Source organism: Heterodontus francisci, unplaced genomic scaffold (assembly GCF_036365525.1).
Source record: "Heterodontus francisci isolate sHetFra1 unplaced genomic scaffold, sHetFra1.hap1 HAP1_SCAFFOLD_43, whole genome shotgun sequence".
Taxonomy (NCBI): domain Eukaryota; kingdom Metazoa; phylum Chordata; class Chondrichthyes; order Heterodontiformes; family Heterodontidae; genus Heterodontus; species Heterodontus francisci.
In genome coordinates, this window is record NW_027141852.1 from 19,101,158 (window position 1) to 19,117,303 (window position 16,146).

The 16,146-nt window shown below is 48.0% G+C and overlaps 2 non-coding genes across 2 annotated transcripts; both read left to right on the forward strand.

Annotated features, from left to right (window-relative positions):
• The first annotated feature begins 460 nt into the window (after positions 1–460).
• trnaw-cca (transfer RNA tryptophan (anticodon CCA)) lies at positions 461–532 on the forward strand. The gene has a single exon. It is a non-coding gene; the product is annotated as a tRNA-Trp (tRNA).
• A 13,322-nt stretch (positions 533–13,854) lies between these two features.
• Positions 13,855–13,937, forward strand: trnal-uaa (transfer RNA leucine (anticodon UAA)). Its single transcript has one exon. It is a non-coding gene; the product is annotated as a tRNA-Leu (tRNA).
• Positions 13,938–16,146: the final 2,209 nt, after the last annotated feature.

Genomic DNA, 16,146 nt, shown 5'->3' on the forward strand with positions numbered 1-16,146 from the left:
CCGGAATGTTCACTTTATCTACCTCCCGATTCCGTATCTGCAGGAAGCTGCAGCTTGAGCGCAATGACGTCATAGAGATGCTCACTTGCTCACTGCGCAGACTCAGAGTTTCCCTCCTTAATGACCCGGACTCCCGGCTTTGGTTGGCTTTTCAACTTTTGACACTTATTAAACTCAACTTCCCAGCAAAGTTAAATGTAATTCTTACTGTGTGTGTCCGACACGGACTCAGACCAACCTGGACCCAGCCTGACCTGAACCTGACCCAACCTGACCCGAGCCCGAAAGCCAGAACCGGAAGAGCGACCCGACATGACCCGAACCCGACACAGGTCGTCGGGTTCAGGTCGGATTGCAGGCCTTCACAGTGTGGAGGTCAGATGAGGATTGAATTAATTTCAATCACTGAATCTAAACAAGAAGTAAATCTGTCAGGAATGGAACACTTTGCTTTATCTGTGAGCTTGTGGCACAACGGTAGCGCGTCTGACTCCAGATCAGAAGGTTGCGTGTTCAAATCACGTCAGGCTCAGTTGTGTTTTACAGCAGCTCAAGTTCCTGGATTTTATATCAGAAGAGAGTTCGATCGATTGGAATGTTCAGTGAATGGTTGAATTTCAAGATCAACTTTAATAGATTAAAGTCCTGATTTCTGGTTCCGTTCCATTTCCATGCTCAGTTCTTATTTCACACTGTTTTATATCAGAACAATGTTTCAGGGATGTGATGTGTCCATTGTTTGTACAATCGCTCTGTCACCCAGTGTGAGAAATAAAACACAAACCGCCCAGCGTGCAGCTCAAACCCATACCTGGCTCTGTCTATAGGCCGCTTAGTTCAGTTGGTTAGGACGCAGTGTTGGTAACAACAAGGCTGTGGATTTGATCCCCATGTGCGCTGTCACATGGTCAGTCAATAATTTGACACATTTTTGTTACACTTAAAATCCAACTTTTGGATGCAAACAAGTTTACATAAAATGTCAAAGGGAATTTATTTTGAATAACATCCATTGTATCTTTGTCACTGATCTGGAGTAACACAGAATTCTTTCCAATTATCTTCCGTTTGCTGATAAACGTTGAACTCGTGGCCTGTTCTCGTTAATGGTCACGAGCAACAAAAACAGACAGAGCAAGTCTGACCACCCAGAGATGTGGAAAAGGCTTCAGTTTGGGGCAAATGCAGCAAATCAAATGTTCACCCGGCCCCGAAAGATTCAAAAACTGGGGAAAAGGACACAGGGAGATAGACAATAAGCTAAATCAGACAATGTAAATATTTCCCATCCTTGATATCTCTCTATTCCAATCCAACCTTCAGAGTTGGGTAAATAATTTCAGTGTAAATTGTGCAGCTCAAGAGTCAAAACCAAAGGGTGATGCAGAATAAAGGAGAACTGCCAAAACCCCAGATTGAACCAGGGATCTTCAGTCTAACACACTCCCAACTGAGCTATTTCAGTCTCACAGGCTTGGGATGATAAGTGGCAAGTAACATTCGCACCACACAAGTGCCAGGCAATGACCATCTCCAACAAGAGAGAATCTAACCATCTCCCCTTGACATTCAATAGCATTACAATCACTGAATCCCCCACCATCAACATCATGGAGGTTACCATGGGTAGCCATACAAATAACGTGACAAGAAGAGCAGGTCAGAGGCTTGGAATCCTGAGGTGAGTAATTACAGTGCACCTGTTGGCTCCACCCCAGGGGCTGAATTTGTTCTGTAAACCATGAAGCAGCTTCCTCTCAAATCCCAGGTTTATGAATAAATCCTCTTACAAAAGCCCCAAAGTGTGATATATTCCTCTCACTCATCCATGACTCCTGACTCCCCAAAGCATGTCCACCATCCACAAGGCACAAGTCAAGAGTGTGATGGAATATTCTCCACTTGCCTGGATGGGTGCAATTCCAACTCAAGAATCTCAGCACCGCCAGGACAAAGCAGCCCGCTTGATTGGCACCCCATCTGCAAACATTCACTCCCTCCACCATCGGAACACAGTTGCAGAGTCTGTACCGTCTACAAAATCCACTGCAGCAATGCACCACAACTCCTTAGACAGCACCTTCCAAACCAGTGACCTTTACCACCTAGAAGGGCAAGGGCAGCAAATACAGGGGATACCACCACATGCAAGTTCCCCACCAAGCCACACACCATCCTGACTTGGAACTATATCGCCGTTCCTTCACTGTCGCTGGGTCAAAATCCTGGAACTCCCTTTCTCACAGCACTGTGGGTGTACCTACCCCACATGGACTGCAATGGTTCAAGAAGGCAGCTAACCACCACCTTCTCAGGGGCAATAAATGCTGGCCTAGCCAGCGATGCCCACATCGCATGAATGAATGAATAAAAAAGTGAAGTATCCCTTGTGTCATTGTTTTGGTATAAAATATAACCCTGGTGGAATTGCCCCTCCCAATCACACCTCACTTCATAGAACATAGAAAATGGAGAAAATTTATGGCACAGACTGAGACAATTTAGCAATCGTGTCTGTGCCAGCTGAAAAAGAGCGATCCAGCCCAATCCCACTTTCCAGGTCTTGGGAATGGGATCTGAACAGATCTCAGAGCTCACATTATGTGAATGTTCTGTTGAAGTATTGGTGAGCTGATATACCAGGGGAGATTCACACTGTTAGACACAGTGTGAAATACATTCAAGTATTTATAAAACATTACAACATGTGAGTAATATTCCCCATTGATTTCTCAGCACTGATGGATTGTGAAGTGGGAGACAGCCAGAAGTCCCAGTGATCCACACTGACCATGAGCTGAGAATGAAATGAGATAAAGTTCAATCTTCAGCAGCGAGATGCTGCAGAGAGGTAAGAGTCCTGAATCAAGGAGAGACTTTCTCATACTGCTGTTGAATCTCATTTCAAACACTCCTTGAACTCTCTGCCGAGGAATTCAGAGCTGGAGAATGGCTGTAAAATCAGCCTAAAAAGGAAATAAAAGACACCCACCGTGAGGCTCAAACTCAAAAACTTGAGATTCAGAGTTTCATGCTTTCATCGACTGAGCTCACCAGGCCTGAGACAGTGTCCCCATCCTGTCTGTTATTGGACGGTGCAGCTGTTTGCTCCACTCCAGGGACTGAATTTTTTCTGTAAACCATGAACCAGCTTCCTCTCAAATCCCAGGTTTATCAGTAAATCCTCTTAAAAAGCCCCAGAGTGTGATATATTCCTCTCACTCAACCAGAATAAAAGTTGCATCTTTTGCTCTTTTTACCTTCCAAACATTGACTTCTATTTTTCTCAGCATTTATTTCTCTCTCTTTTTTATATTGTGCATTTCCTAATAAACATTTCATTTCAATTATTTATGAGGGATGAAATGAACAGAAGAGATTTTCTGCAATGGTACCAGGGGTGTGGGACAGAGTGAGTGGTTTGGATCTGGAATACACTGCCTGAGAGTGTGCTGGAGGCAGATTCAATCGTGGCTTTCAAAAGGGAATTGGATAAACACCTGAATAGAGAAAATTTGCAGGGTTGCAATGAAAGGGCAGAGGAGTGGAATTAGCTGATTTGCTCTTGCAAAGAGCTGTCATGGACATGATGGACTGAATGGTCTCCTTCTGTACTGTAACCATTTGATTCCTTGATTCTAACTCTGTCAAAGTTGTTCTGAACTTGCTCTGCTCCAAGGAGAACAACCCCATCTTTTCCAGTCTCTGCACATAACTGAAGTTATGAGGAACCATGGGGAACCCACTGTAAACCTTCCTCCAGACAGAAATACAACTGTTCACCACCACACTGTGACCCAGCTGTTCACAATATATATCAATGATTCGGAGGTGGGAACCAAATGTCGTATTTCCAAGTTCGCAGATGACACAAAAGTAGGTGGGAAAGTGTGTTGTGAGAAAGATGCAAAGCAGCTTCAAGGGGATTTGGACAGACTTAGTGAGTGGACAAGAAAGTGGCACATGGAATATAAAGTGTAAAAATGTGAGGTTATCCACTTTGGTAGGAGAAACAGATGTGCAGATTATTTCTTAAATGGTAAGAGTGTGAATGTACAAAGGGGCCTGGGTGTCCTTGTCAATAAGCGACTGAAAGCTAACATGCAGGTGCAGCAAGCAATTCAGAAGACGAATGATATGTTCGCCTCTATCACAAGACGATTTGAGTACAGGAGTAGTGAAATCTTGCTTCAATTGTATATAACCTTGGTTGGACTGCACTTTGGAATACTGTGTGCAGTTTTGGTCCCCTTACCTGAGGAAGGATATCATTGCCATCGAGGGAGTGCAATGAAGGTTCACCAGACCTGTTCCCGGGATGGCAGGACTGTCCTATGAAGAGAGATTGGAGAAACTGGGACTGTATTCTCTAGAGTTTCAAAGAATGAGAGGTGATCTCATTGAAACTTACAAAATATTTAAAGGGATAGACAGGGTAGATGAAGTTTTTCCTCCGGTTGAGGAATCTAGAACCAGGGGACACAATTTCAACATAAGGGGAAAGCCACTGAGGACAGAGACGAGGAGAAATTTCTTTACTCAGAGGGTTGTGAATCTTTGGAATTCTCTACACCAGAGAGCTGTGGAAGCTCAGTCATTGAGTATGTTTAAAGCAGAGATTGACAGATTTCTAAATACAAATGACATAAGGGATATGGAGATAGTGTGCGAAAAAGGCATTGAAGTGGATGATCAGTTATCATCATATTGAATGGTGGGGTGGTCTCGATGGGCTGAATGGCCTACTCCTGCTTCCATGTTCCTATCAGTCTGCAAACTTCATATGCATGCTGTCATTGTCTCTTTTCTTCCATGGGCTTCAGTTTTACTGGCAGTCTAGTATGTGACATCATCAAGAAGGTTTTCAATAAGTTAAATAAGGAGAAATTGTTTCCAGTGGCAAAAGGGTCAGTAACCAGAGGATGTATTTATCAGGTAATTGAGAAAAGAACCAGAGGCGAAATGAGGAATGATTTTTTATACAGTGATGTGTTGTGATCTGGAATGCACTGTCTGATCAGGACTTGAAAGCAGATTCAGTCGTAACTTTGAAAAGCAATTGGGATAAATACTGGAAGGAAAAATGCACAGATTACAGGAAAAAGCTGAGCAGCAGTTCTAATTGGATAACATAACCAAAGAGACAGCACTGACACAATGGACCAAATGGTCTCCTTCTTTGGGTATCATTCTATGGTTTTATGAACATAATGTTGATACAATTCGCTGAGTTGGAAGGGAAGTGAACCCAGATTCCGGGTATTCTGAACACCAGACCCAAACCAACTGAACAAGCCTGTTGTTTAATCTCTGTTTTTCACACCAGCTTCTCCTCGCTCTTTATGTGTTTCCTGCCTGGTCTGTTCCTCTGACCTTCATTCCTGACACTCTATTGAGAATGGCCAACTCACTGCACCTCTCACTCACACCATCACTCCACCCCTTCACCCACTTCCAAACCTCTCTGTTGAACAGCAACTCACCTCTGCTCCATTAATATAACAGGAAAACATTTTCAAACAGACATTTCCAGACAGTGAACGTTCCAGTAAGACAAGGTAAAGAGCAGATTCATTCACTTTGAACACAGAGAGAGCAGCTCTCCCTGTTCAGGCTAAGGAGCAGATGTAGTTTCACTCCCATTAGTCTTAGAGATATGGGCCAGAATTTTAAGGGACCGTTGGAGACGGAAATGGAGGCTGGGAAGGGGGAGGGGGGGGGTGTATAAAATAGGGATGGAAGACGTCGGACCGGATTTTTCTGTCGGCGGCTGACATGGAGGGCAGACTTCGCACATCCACTCGGCAAGAAGGCATTTAAAGTATTTATGAGTCCAATTGTCAGCAATTTTATTCACTGGATCCAATTGAACTAATTGTGCACGGGAACCACGGGGCTTCAGAGCCTCGCCTGGTTAAAGGAGGTGACTGGGAGGTGGGAGCTGAGTGTTGGCTTCACTGGGAAGCAATCGGGTGAGGCAGCGTAACTTGGCATTAAGGGTGGAGGGGGAAAGGGCATCGGGAAACACTGTCAGGAGTGGGGGCCAATGTGCCAGCTCTGCAGGGGGAGCCACACCAGGGTACCTTTGGGGCAGTGCCACCTCATTGAGGGAGACAAGTGAGGTAAATGTGGCTGGGTGTTGTTTACTGTGAAGGCCTTGCACTCAGGGAGGGGCAACCTGTCATGGACCTCATTCAAGGCTCACATTGAGGAGGAGGAGGAATAGAGAGGAAGGGAGGGAGGCGCAGGCACCAGCAGGGGCACCACAGCAGCTTGGGGGCCCACAGGAAGGCCAGCCTCGAACAGGAGGCTGGAGAAGGAGGCAGAGGAACACGTCAGCTGAGGTTCAACTACCTGCAGATGTCCGAGTGACAGTGTCTCCACAGACTGCGCCTCTGCACGGAGGTCGTCACTGATCTCTCTGCCATGATGCAGCTGTGCCCCATGGGACTTGGTGGGCACCTGATACCAGTGTCACTGAAGGTCACTGTGCCACTGAACTTCTGCACCAGCAGATCATTGCAGGGATCCACTGGAGATATGTGTGGAATCTCACAGTCTTTGGTGAATCAGTGCATCAAGGAGGTCACCAATGTCCTGTTCAGGAGGGCCGGTGACTATGTGCACAGCGATCCAAACAGTCAAGCTGAGAGGACTATAGGATTCGGGGCCATCACTGGATTCCCCCAGGTGTAGGGTGTCACCCCATGTGACCATCAAGGCTCCTGCAGACCAGCCAGCAGCCTTCAACAGGAAGGGATTCCACTTGCTCAGTGTGCAATTGGTCTGCAACCACTGCAAATGGATCCCATAGGTGTGTGCACAAATCCCGGGAAGCAGCCACAACGCCTGCATACCAAGGCACTCCCAGGTGCCAGAACCTTTCCGCGGCCCCATCCGCTTTCAGAGATGGATCCTTGGAGAGAAGGGCTACCCACTGAGGACATGACTACTGACGTCGGTGAAGAACCCACGCACGGATGCAGAGGAGAGGTACAACACCTGCTGCGGGTCAACCCGAGCGACCATCAAGGAGGCCATTGGTCTCCTGAAGATGAGATTCAGGTGCCTAGATCGATCCAGTGGAGCCCTTCAGTATGTCCCGGCGAGGGTCTCACATATCGTGGTGGTTTGCTGTGCACAGCACAATCTGGCATTACAGAGGGGTGAGGTGTTGACAAGTGAGGATATCGTGGAGTGTGATGTCTCCTCTGATGATGAGGATGTGGAGGAGGATGCTGCCCAAGCAGTGCCTGATGAAGAACCTCAGGCACAGCAGGAAAGGGGCAATGAGATACACACAAGGGAGACATGAGACACCCTTATACATTCAAGTTTCCTTTGAGGCTTACCACCTTCTGGAACCACAGCAATAAAGTCTTAGCTTTAAGCAGCCCTGTTGTCACGTGCTTCCTTCTGCACTGCAGCATCCAGGTACACATCGCACAGTGACAAGACCGAAGCTTTGTGAACTCAGGGCTTGGTCCCTCACTTCCAGCCCCTTGGGAGGAAGGGTTTAAATGAAGTCCCAAAGGGCATCAACAATAGGAAGGAGACATAGTGAGAGAACATCATTTCTTTCTTCCGTGTGACAACAAATGCAACCCGATCCATCTGGAATGCACATTCACCATGAACCCAAGTGAATCTAGGTGCTCTTCTGAAATCTTTTCCGCATGCTCCTACGTGGTGCTCCCCCTGCTCTGTCAGCTGAGGTGGAGACAGGCTGCTGACCTTGCTGCCCCATGGCTTGGGATGACATTGGTTGCCGTCCTCTTGCTGCCTGAGGCCTGGAGGGCCCCGGCACACTGAGGGCCTCCTGCACAGGTACAGGGACCCCCCCTCTGTCATCGAGGGTGATGGAGGCAGGCACTGGCATCACTTGTGTCACTCGCAGAGTGGCTTTGGAGCTACTGTCCACACCAGGAGCACCCTGAGAGGAGACCCCAGATGTAGCAGCCAGCTGCTCCTCCCCCTTATAAGACACACTTGTACCTCGCTACTGACCTGAGAGGGATGTGGACCTGGTGAAGAGTTCAGGTGCCTCGTCCCCCCTCTCGCCTTGTCACCGCTGGATGGAGCTCATGGACAAAGCGATGGAGTGCAGGTCTGCACACATCTCCGGCAGCCACTGATTGGTCGGCTGGATCTGGCTCTCCATCAGAGTCACCAATCTCTCAAGGAAGGAAGCCAGACACACCCCCATCAGAGACAGTGCAGCATGCAAGGCCTGGATGGACTCCTCCATCATCCGAACTTGGGTACATATAACCTCCGGCAACTCTGACAGATGTTGCCTGACCTCTTGCTGCAGCTGCAGCATTTCCCGTGTTGCTGGTGACACCAGAGGCACGTCATCAGCCTGGGACTCAGCATGGGCCTGGCCTCCCACAGACTTCCAACTGCCAGTGGCCTCGGCTGTCACAGCCTCCGTCAGCTGCCCGGGCCTGTCTGTGACGTGCTCACCAGCTTGTGTGCCCAAATCTAACAGCGAGTGGATACCCACCGAGTGAGGGTTTCTGTGCTGGTGGAGGCTGCAGGGGAATGATGTGACGCTGCACCCTCTGAGGCTCCCTCCTCCTCCTCAGAGGTGTCTGGCTGTCCCCCAGTCTCTCCAGCTCTTCGCTCTTGTCGTTCATCCTAGCCTGCATGTGAAAACAGGGACATTGAAGGGTTAGAGTCTGCCCATCGTGACATTCCAACCACCCCTACTGTGCAGCTCCATTGATGCAGTGGTGAACAGATGAGCAGTGTGGCTCCTTTGCAGCAGATGCACCCTTGTGCCCCAGGAGATGTTCACTCACTCTCTTAGGTAGGTGTCCCTGTCTCTCCATCAGCGATGGAGCAGCTGCTTTGCTGCCCGGCCTGTTCCATGGCCTCCTCCTCCATCGGGATGACGACATGGAGATAAGGCATCCACTGCCAGTCTTGACACGCTCTTTCCGATTGTGGGCTGTCTTCTATTGCAGCCACTATGATCAACAAAGTTCGTCTCCCGGCGGGGACAAGCCCAACATCTCTGATGGTGATAATCCAACAGTCCATGATGTGGACACACATATTCCTCCTGCATGTGGCCCCTCTCGAGGGACTGTGTGAGTTTAGACAATGACTGACGTGCACCTCCCACCGAGATGCAGCCAAGCCTCAGGCAGCGTGTCCTGCTGCCCTTCCCCAATACACATGACTGGTTGGTCACTCCTTTCCACCAAACACTCCCTCTCACTCTGCCATGCGCAATGTCCAAAGGGTCCAAAGTGTTTTGAGTTTGCGCCTGAGCAGCCCGGATCCGGTCATTGACCCACTTCTTGCACTGGATCCATGTCTTGGGGGTGACCCCACGGCTGCTGACTTCACCTACTATCTCAAAGCAGCTTTGCTTGGTCAGGTGGACAGGTCTCCACCTCCCATCCCTGGGGAAGAGGATCTTCCACCTATCTGTTGTCACCTGGAGGCGAACCTGCAGGAAGGCATCACCAAGCCATTGGACCATGGTCACTGTAGGCTCGCATTCAGCTCCTTACCTATCAGGCAGCAGAGACAGCAGAACGGGTCCTGGGGCATCAGTGACAGCAGAACGGGTCCTGGGCAGCAGAGGCAGCAGAACAGGTCCTGGGGCAGCAGATGCAGCAGAACAGGTCCTGGGGCAGCAGATGCAGCAGAACAGGTCCTGGGGCAGCAGAGGCAGCAGAACAGGTCCTGGGGCAGTAGAGGGCTCTCAGGAAGACACTCCTTTAAACCAGGCAGCAGTGAATGCAGGTCTGGCAGTCCTTTCAATATGGTGCCAGCACCTGCCGTTGTGTCAGATGTCGGTGCCATCGGTGCCTCGTTCCCTACCTCTGGTCCTTGTTTACATGGGCCCCACGCCTCCCCTTCATTAATTGGTCGGCTGCTCCGTGATCGGGGTCGGCCGGCCACATTTCACTCGTGTGGTGATGACACCCGCTTCCGGTGCCTCTGCCGAGAGCCGCACCGTTAGTTTAAAATTCAGCCCATGGGGTCAAGAGTGGAAAATCTCCCCTCTGATTCCCTCTACTTAAACTGATGGAGACACCAAATTAAAACTGATGAAACCAGGGATTGTATCCTGGTTCTTCAATCTAGTGTTCTCCCAACTGAGCTATTCCATCCTCACTATGAACTCATCTTCATTGGAGACAAATATAACTCCAGGTGGAATTTCCCCACCCGTTCATTCCTCACTTCAGGGGAATGGGACCCGACCAGATCGCGGAACTCAGATTATGTTAATGTTCTGCTCTTGATATCTTAATATTATCTTGCGTTTGAGACACTTTTAATCAGGTTCACGGACAAATTCTTCCATCATCCCTTCTCCCACATTCTCTCTCTCTCATTCATTCTTTATTCCTCACAGTCCAGAAAGGGTTAGGAATCAGAGCTCACCCCCAAACCCTCTGCACACAGATCTCTGTCTGTTACCCTGTTTGATCCAAGAGACCAGTCAATAAATTACACTCTTTATAAACACAGAAAGCTGCCTCAGAGTGTTGGACAGAGATAAATACACTGAAGTCTTTTGAAAAAAGTTCATCTTACGGGTTGTTACTGAGCCCACAGAGCAGGACGGGCCCAGGCTCCAGCCCCAGCCTTTGCTGTGTTAGCTGATGCCACCTGGTGTGATACTGAGCCACACGGAGCAGGAAAGGGCCTGGTTGTATTCATGGCCTGTGTTGAGTTAACTGATCCCACTCAGTGTGGTAGGAGCCACACAGAACAGAATGGGCCCAGGCTCCTTCCTCAGCCTGAGGGATGATAGTTCTTCTCACACGTTGTTGCACAGAGCCCCACACAGAACAGGGAAATCTCAGGCTCCATCCCCGGCCTGTGGTATTTTACTTCATCGCACCTGGTATGGTACGGAGTCCCAAGAGCAGGAAAGGTCCAGCTTCCATCTCCGGCCTGTGCTGAATTAGCTGATCTGACCTGGTTGGCACTGAACCGCAATCGGGGAAGGATGGGCCGAGACTCCATGGCCTGTGTTGTGTTAGTTATTCTCATTTGGTGAGGTACTGAGCACCATATAGAGCAGGATGGGCCTGTGCTCAGTGAGCTGATCTCACCTTGTGTGGTCCTGAGACCCACACACAAAGCAGGACAGGCCTAGGCCTCATCCCCGGCCTGTGTTCAATTAGCAGATCTCAGCCAAAAGATTTTGATAAGGTTTCACACAAGACGCTTCTCTATAAGATTAAAGTCCCTTTTATCAGTGGTAATATATTGATCTGGATTGGGAACTGACTGGCAGATGTAGGCAGAAAGTAGTTACAGATGGATCTGGATCTGTTTGGAGACCAGTTACCAGTGGTGTCCCACAGGGATCGGTGTTGGGTCTGTTGCTCTTTACTATTTTTATTAATGATCTGGATGTAGGTGCAGGGCGCACCATCTGTAAATTTACAGATGATTTGAAGATCTGTGCGAGTGTTTAGACTGTAGACGATGCTCGACTGTTTCAGGCTGATCTTAATGTGTTGGGAGATTGGGTTCATGACTGGTAAATGATGTTTAATTTGGGTAAGTGCAGTGTTATTCATGTGGACTGGGCGAATGCTCAACATTCATACACCCTTCAGGGAAAAACATTAAAGCAGGTGGAGAAAGAAAATAATTTTGAGCAGAGATCTGGATGTTCTAGTGCACAGATCTCGAAAGGTACAGCAGCAATGCTGTGAAGTGATAGTTGGAGCAAATAGAGGGTTGGGCTGCATTCAGAGGACAATTGAGTATAAAATGAGGCATATTCTTTCATGGGATGTGAGCGACACGGGCAAGGCCAGAATTTGTTCCCCATCCCTAATTGTCCTTGACAAGGTGGCGGTGAGCTCCCATCTTGAATTGCTGCACTCCATGTGGTGTGGGTACACCCACAGTGCTGTTAGGAAGGGAGATCCAGGATTTTGACCCAACATCAGTGAATGAACAGCGATATATTTGCAGATCAGATGGTGTGTGACTTGGAGGGGAGCTTGCACATGGTGGTGTTTCCATGCATCTGCAGCCCTTGTCCTTCAAGGTGGTGGAGGTCTTCGGTTTGGAAGGTGCTGTCTGCGGAGCCTTGGTGAGTTGCAGCAGTGCATCTGGTAGATGGTACACACTACTGCCACTGTGTGTCAGTGATGAAGGGAGTGAATGTTTAAGGTGGTGAATGGGGTGACAATCAAGGTGGCTGCTTTGTCCTGAACAGTGTCGAGTTTCTAGAGTATTGTTGGTGCTGCACTCATCCTGGTTTGTGCCTTGTAGATGGTTGACAAGTTTTGGAGAGTCAAAAATCACAAAATTATTGCAGTGCAGAAGGAGGCCATTCGGCCCATTGTGTCTGCATAGAATCATAGAACATAGAAAGTTTACAGCACAGGCAGGCCAAAAAACGAGCCACCCAGCTGAATCCCATTGTCCAGCATTTGAACCGTAGCCCTGCAGGTTCAGGTACTTGAGGTGCACATCCAGACTCCTTTTAAATGAGTGGAGGGTTTCTGCCTCAGCTACCCTTACAGGCAGTGAGTTCCAGACTCCCACAGCCCTCTGGGTGAAAAAAACCTTTCCTCATCTCCCCTCTAATTGTTCAACACATCACTTTAAATCTATGCCCCCTAGTCACTGACCTCCCTACTAAGGTAAATAGACCCTTCCCATCCATTCTATCCAGACCCCTCACAATTTTGTACATTTCAATCAAATCTCCCCTCAGCCTCTTCTATTCCAAGGAGAACAACCCCAGTCTATCCAATCTTTCCTCATAGCTGCATTTTTCCAGTCCTGGCAACATCCTCGTAAATCTCCTCTGTAACCTCTCTAGTGCAATTACATCCTTTCTGGAATGAGGTGACCAGAACTGCACACAGAACTCAAGTTGTGGCCTAACTAATGATTGATACAGTTCCAGCATAACCTCCCTGCTCTTATATTCTATACATCGGCTAATAAAGGAAAGGATTCCATAAGCCTTCTCAACCAACTTATCAACCTGTCCTGCTACTTTCAGGGATTTGTGGACATTCACTTCAAGGTCCCTCACTTCCTCTACACCTCTCAGCATTCACCCATTAATTGTGTATTCCTTTGCTGTGTTTGACCTCACCAAAGGCATCACCTCACACTTCTCCAAGTTGAGTTCCATTTGCCACTTTTCTGCCCACCTGACCAGTCCATTTCTCCAGCTCTCCTAATGAGAATTTCACCACGTGCCTTGAGCTGAGTTACTCATCACAGAATTCCCACTATCTGATTTACTCTTGTAGCCAGAGTATGTATATGAATGGTCCAGTTAAGCTTTTGTCAATGGTAACCCCCAGGATGTTGATGGTGGGGGGATTCAGCGATGGTAATGCTGTTGATCGTCAAAGGGAGATGGTTACATTCTCTCTTGTTGGAGATGGTCATTGCCTGGTACTTATGTGGTGTGAATGTTACTTGCCACTTAGCAGCCCAAGTCTGAATGTTGTCCAGGTCTTGCTGCTTCTGGACACGGACTCCTTCAGTATCTGAGATGTCCCGAATTTGTCCTTTTATGAAACCTTGGTCAGGACTCACTTGGAATATTGTATCCAGTCTTGGTCTCCTCACATGATGGGTGATATTGAGGCTTTGGAAAGGGTACAGAGGAGAGACATTCGACGAATTCCCAGTATAAGACATCTTGGTTATCAAGTTAGACTAAAAGAGTTGGGACCCTACACCTTAGAGAAACCTAGACTGAGGGGTGATCCGATTGAGGTTCATAAATAATGAAGAGTCCAATTTAGCATGGGAGAGGAGTCATAACTTTATATTGGAAAAGGCCAGATGGCACCCGGATCACATTAAATTTCATTTTCAGTGGTGGGTTAACGTACCAGGATGGCCGAGTGGTTAAGGCGTTGGACTTAAGATCCAGTAGACATGTGTCTGCGTGGGTTCAAACCCCACTCCTGGTATCTGTGCTGATAAAATGTTACTTATTCTTTCCCTAACTTTTGCCTTGCACCATCATCTCTTCTGTCATTTAATCACTCTTGCCTTCCAACTGATCACAGCTTCCTATTATTTGATCTGCCCCAGCACCGTTCCTTGGCTCTGCGCTTGCTTATAAACAGGTAAATCTTTAACTTAATCTCCTCTGTACCCTGACAATGACCTTCTCATCCTTCCTGGATTGTGGTTCCTCATAGGATCCGCTGCCTCTCCGACTCCCCTCCAGGTAACTGAAGGCCCTGAGCCTTGGTCTCGCTTTATACGCTAGCTGGTAGTTGATTCCTTGCAGGTCTGCCACCGCTCAGGAGAAGATCAAGACCCAGATCAAGCAAAGTATCAAGAGGAATGTGAACAAAGGCTCCCTGGTGCAGAGCAAGGGACAGGGCGACTCCGGCTCCTTCAAAATCAGCAAGAAGGAAAACCCAGGGAAAAGTGGGAAAGAAGGTGAAGAAACCAGCAGCCAAGAAATCTTTAGTGAAGAAACCAGCAGACAAGAAATCTTCAGTGAAGAAACCAGCAGACAAGAAATCTTTAGTGAAGAAACCAGCAGACAAGAAAGTGACAACAAAGAAAGTAACAGCCAAGAAAACGAGCAGCAAGGCGGCGGCAACGCCAAATAAGGCGGTGAAGAAAGCAGTGCTTCAGAAAAAGTCTCCTGCGAAGAAGGTCAAAAAAGTCAAGAGTGCGGCGGGCGGAAAGGCGCTGAAGAAAGTGCAGACATGGAAGAGCAAGGTCACGCCGAAAGCAGCGAAGTCTCAGAAAGCAGGGTCTGGAAAGAAGTGAAAGCGCGGGAAACTTGTAAACATCTGATCACAAAGCCTCTTCTCAGAGCCACCCACATCTCTCAGGAAAGAGCTGATCCCCTGATCAAATGATCCCTGTCCAGGCCCCGCCTGCAGATTCCACATGGAAATGATTTGGAGTAAATCCAGGATCCCTGGTGACTCCCCTCCACCCAGCCCTTTCCCCACTCTCTGTAATAAAACAGAGGGATATCCGGCCCTCACCCTAACTGGGGATGTGTTCGGTGCAGTCTCAGTTCACAAATTCAGGGGGAGAGTCTGTAAGACAGTAACACTGGCGGAGAAACCCCACCTCACAACTCAAACCCCAACACATGAGTTTCTCCAATTCAGCTGGAGTCGGGTGACAACAGGAGCTGGGATAGGCTGTGATCGGGAATGTTAGGAATGGATTTGTTCAGGGAGGAATGTACCTGGAATCTCCGAATATAATAGTTCCTTATTTCCCCAGATGACACATTCTGCAGTGAGAGTGAAAAGTCTCTTCACTGCTTCACATTTACTAATTGTTTGGATCTGGATGAATAATGAGTCAGAGAGTAATGACAGGATCTGAAGCTTCTCTCACACCAGCCCTTGAATGACTCAGTGTGAAGTGTCCAATGTGTGAAGCTACTGCCAGGGTTTGTCAATCTGAACAGTTTCAGCTCAGTTCCTGGGGGCCTGGAATCCCCACAGTTTGACTCTGTCTCTGATTGGTCACCCGCTTCTCAATCCAATTCTTAACCAATAGGAGAATCACATATAAGTAAATAGAAGTTCTCATTGGCTTAGAATTTCCAATTGGAAAAAGCCCGGCAATTCCAGAGCAGGAAGGAATTGAAGTGATGGAAAATTTCAATTTTCAGGCAACAATTTTAAAACCTCTCATTTTATGTTCTGTTTTACTGTATTTACCGTCACAAAATCCTGACGCGATTTTAGGAATCGTTTTCATTTGTCAATCTGTTAACTGTAAGCGGCGGGAGGAAGGTCCGGTTGAGCAATTTAAAACGGGACAAATATCAGCTTCCACTCTGTAAAAGGAACAAATTAGCGATTAACCGCTTCTCACAGGCTTCTCGGGGACTGACAGAAACGAGCGGTTTCTGATCCTTTCTCCTGAAAGAGGCGGATAATGCTGCAGGGAGCAATGAACTGCCCTTCACTTTCTGGCTGCTAATACACCACTGACTTTAAACAGTTCAAACAGCGACTGATGCTTCTGCCGGAAAATGAGCAGATTCACCAGAATGATCCCGGTCCATCATGGCCAAAGACATCCAGCTGGCCCGCCGCATCCGCGGGGAACGCACCTAAAACCCAGCTTCAGTAACAAGTGTAACAAGGGCTCTTTTCAGAGCCACCAAATCAGCAAAGGAAAGAGCTG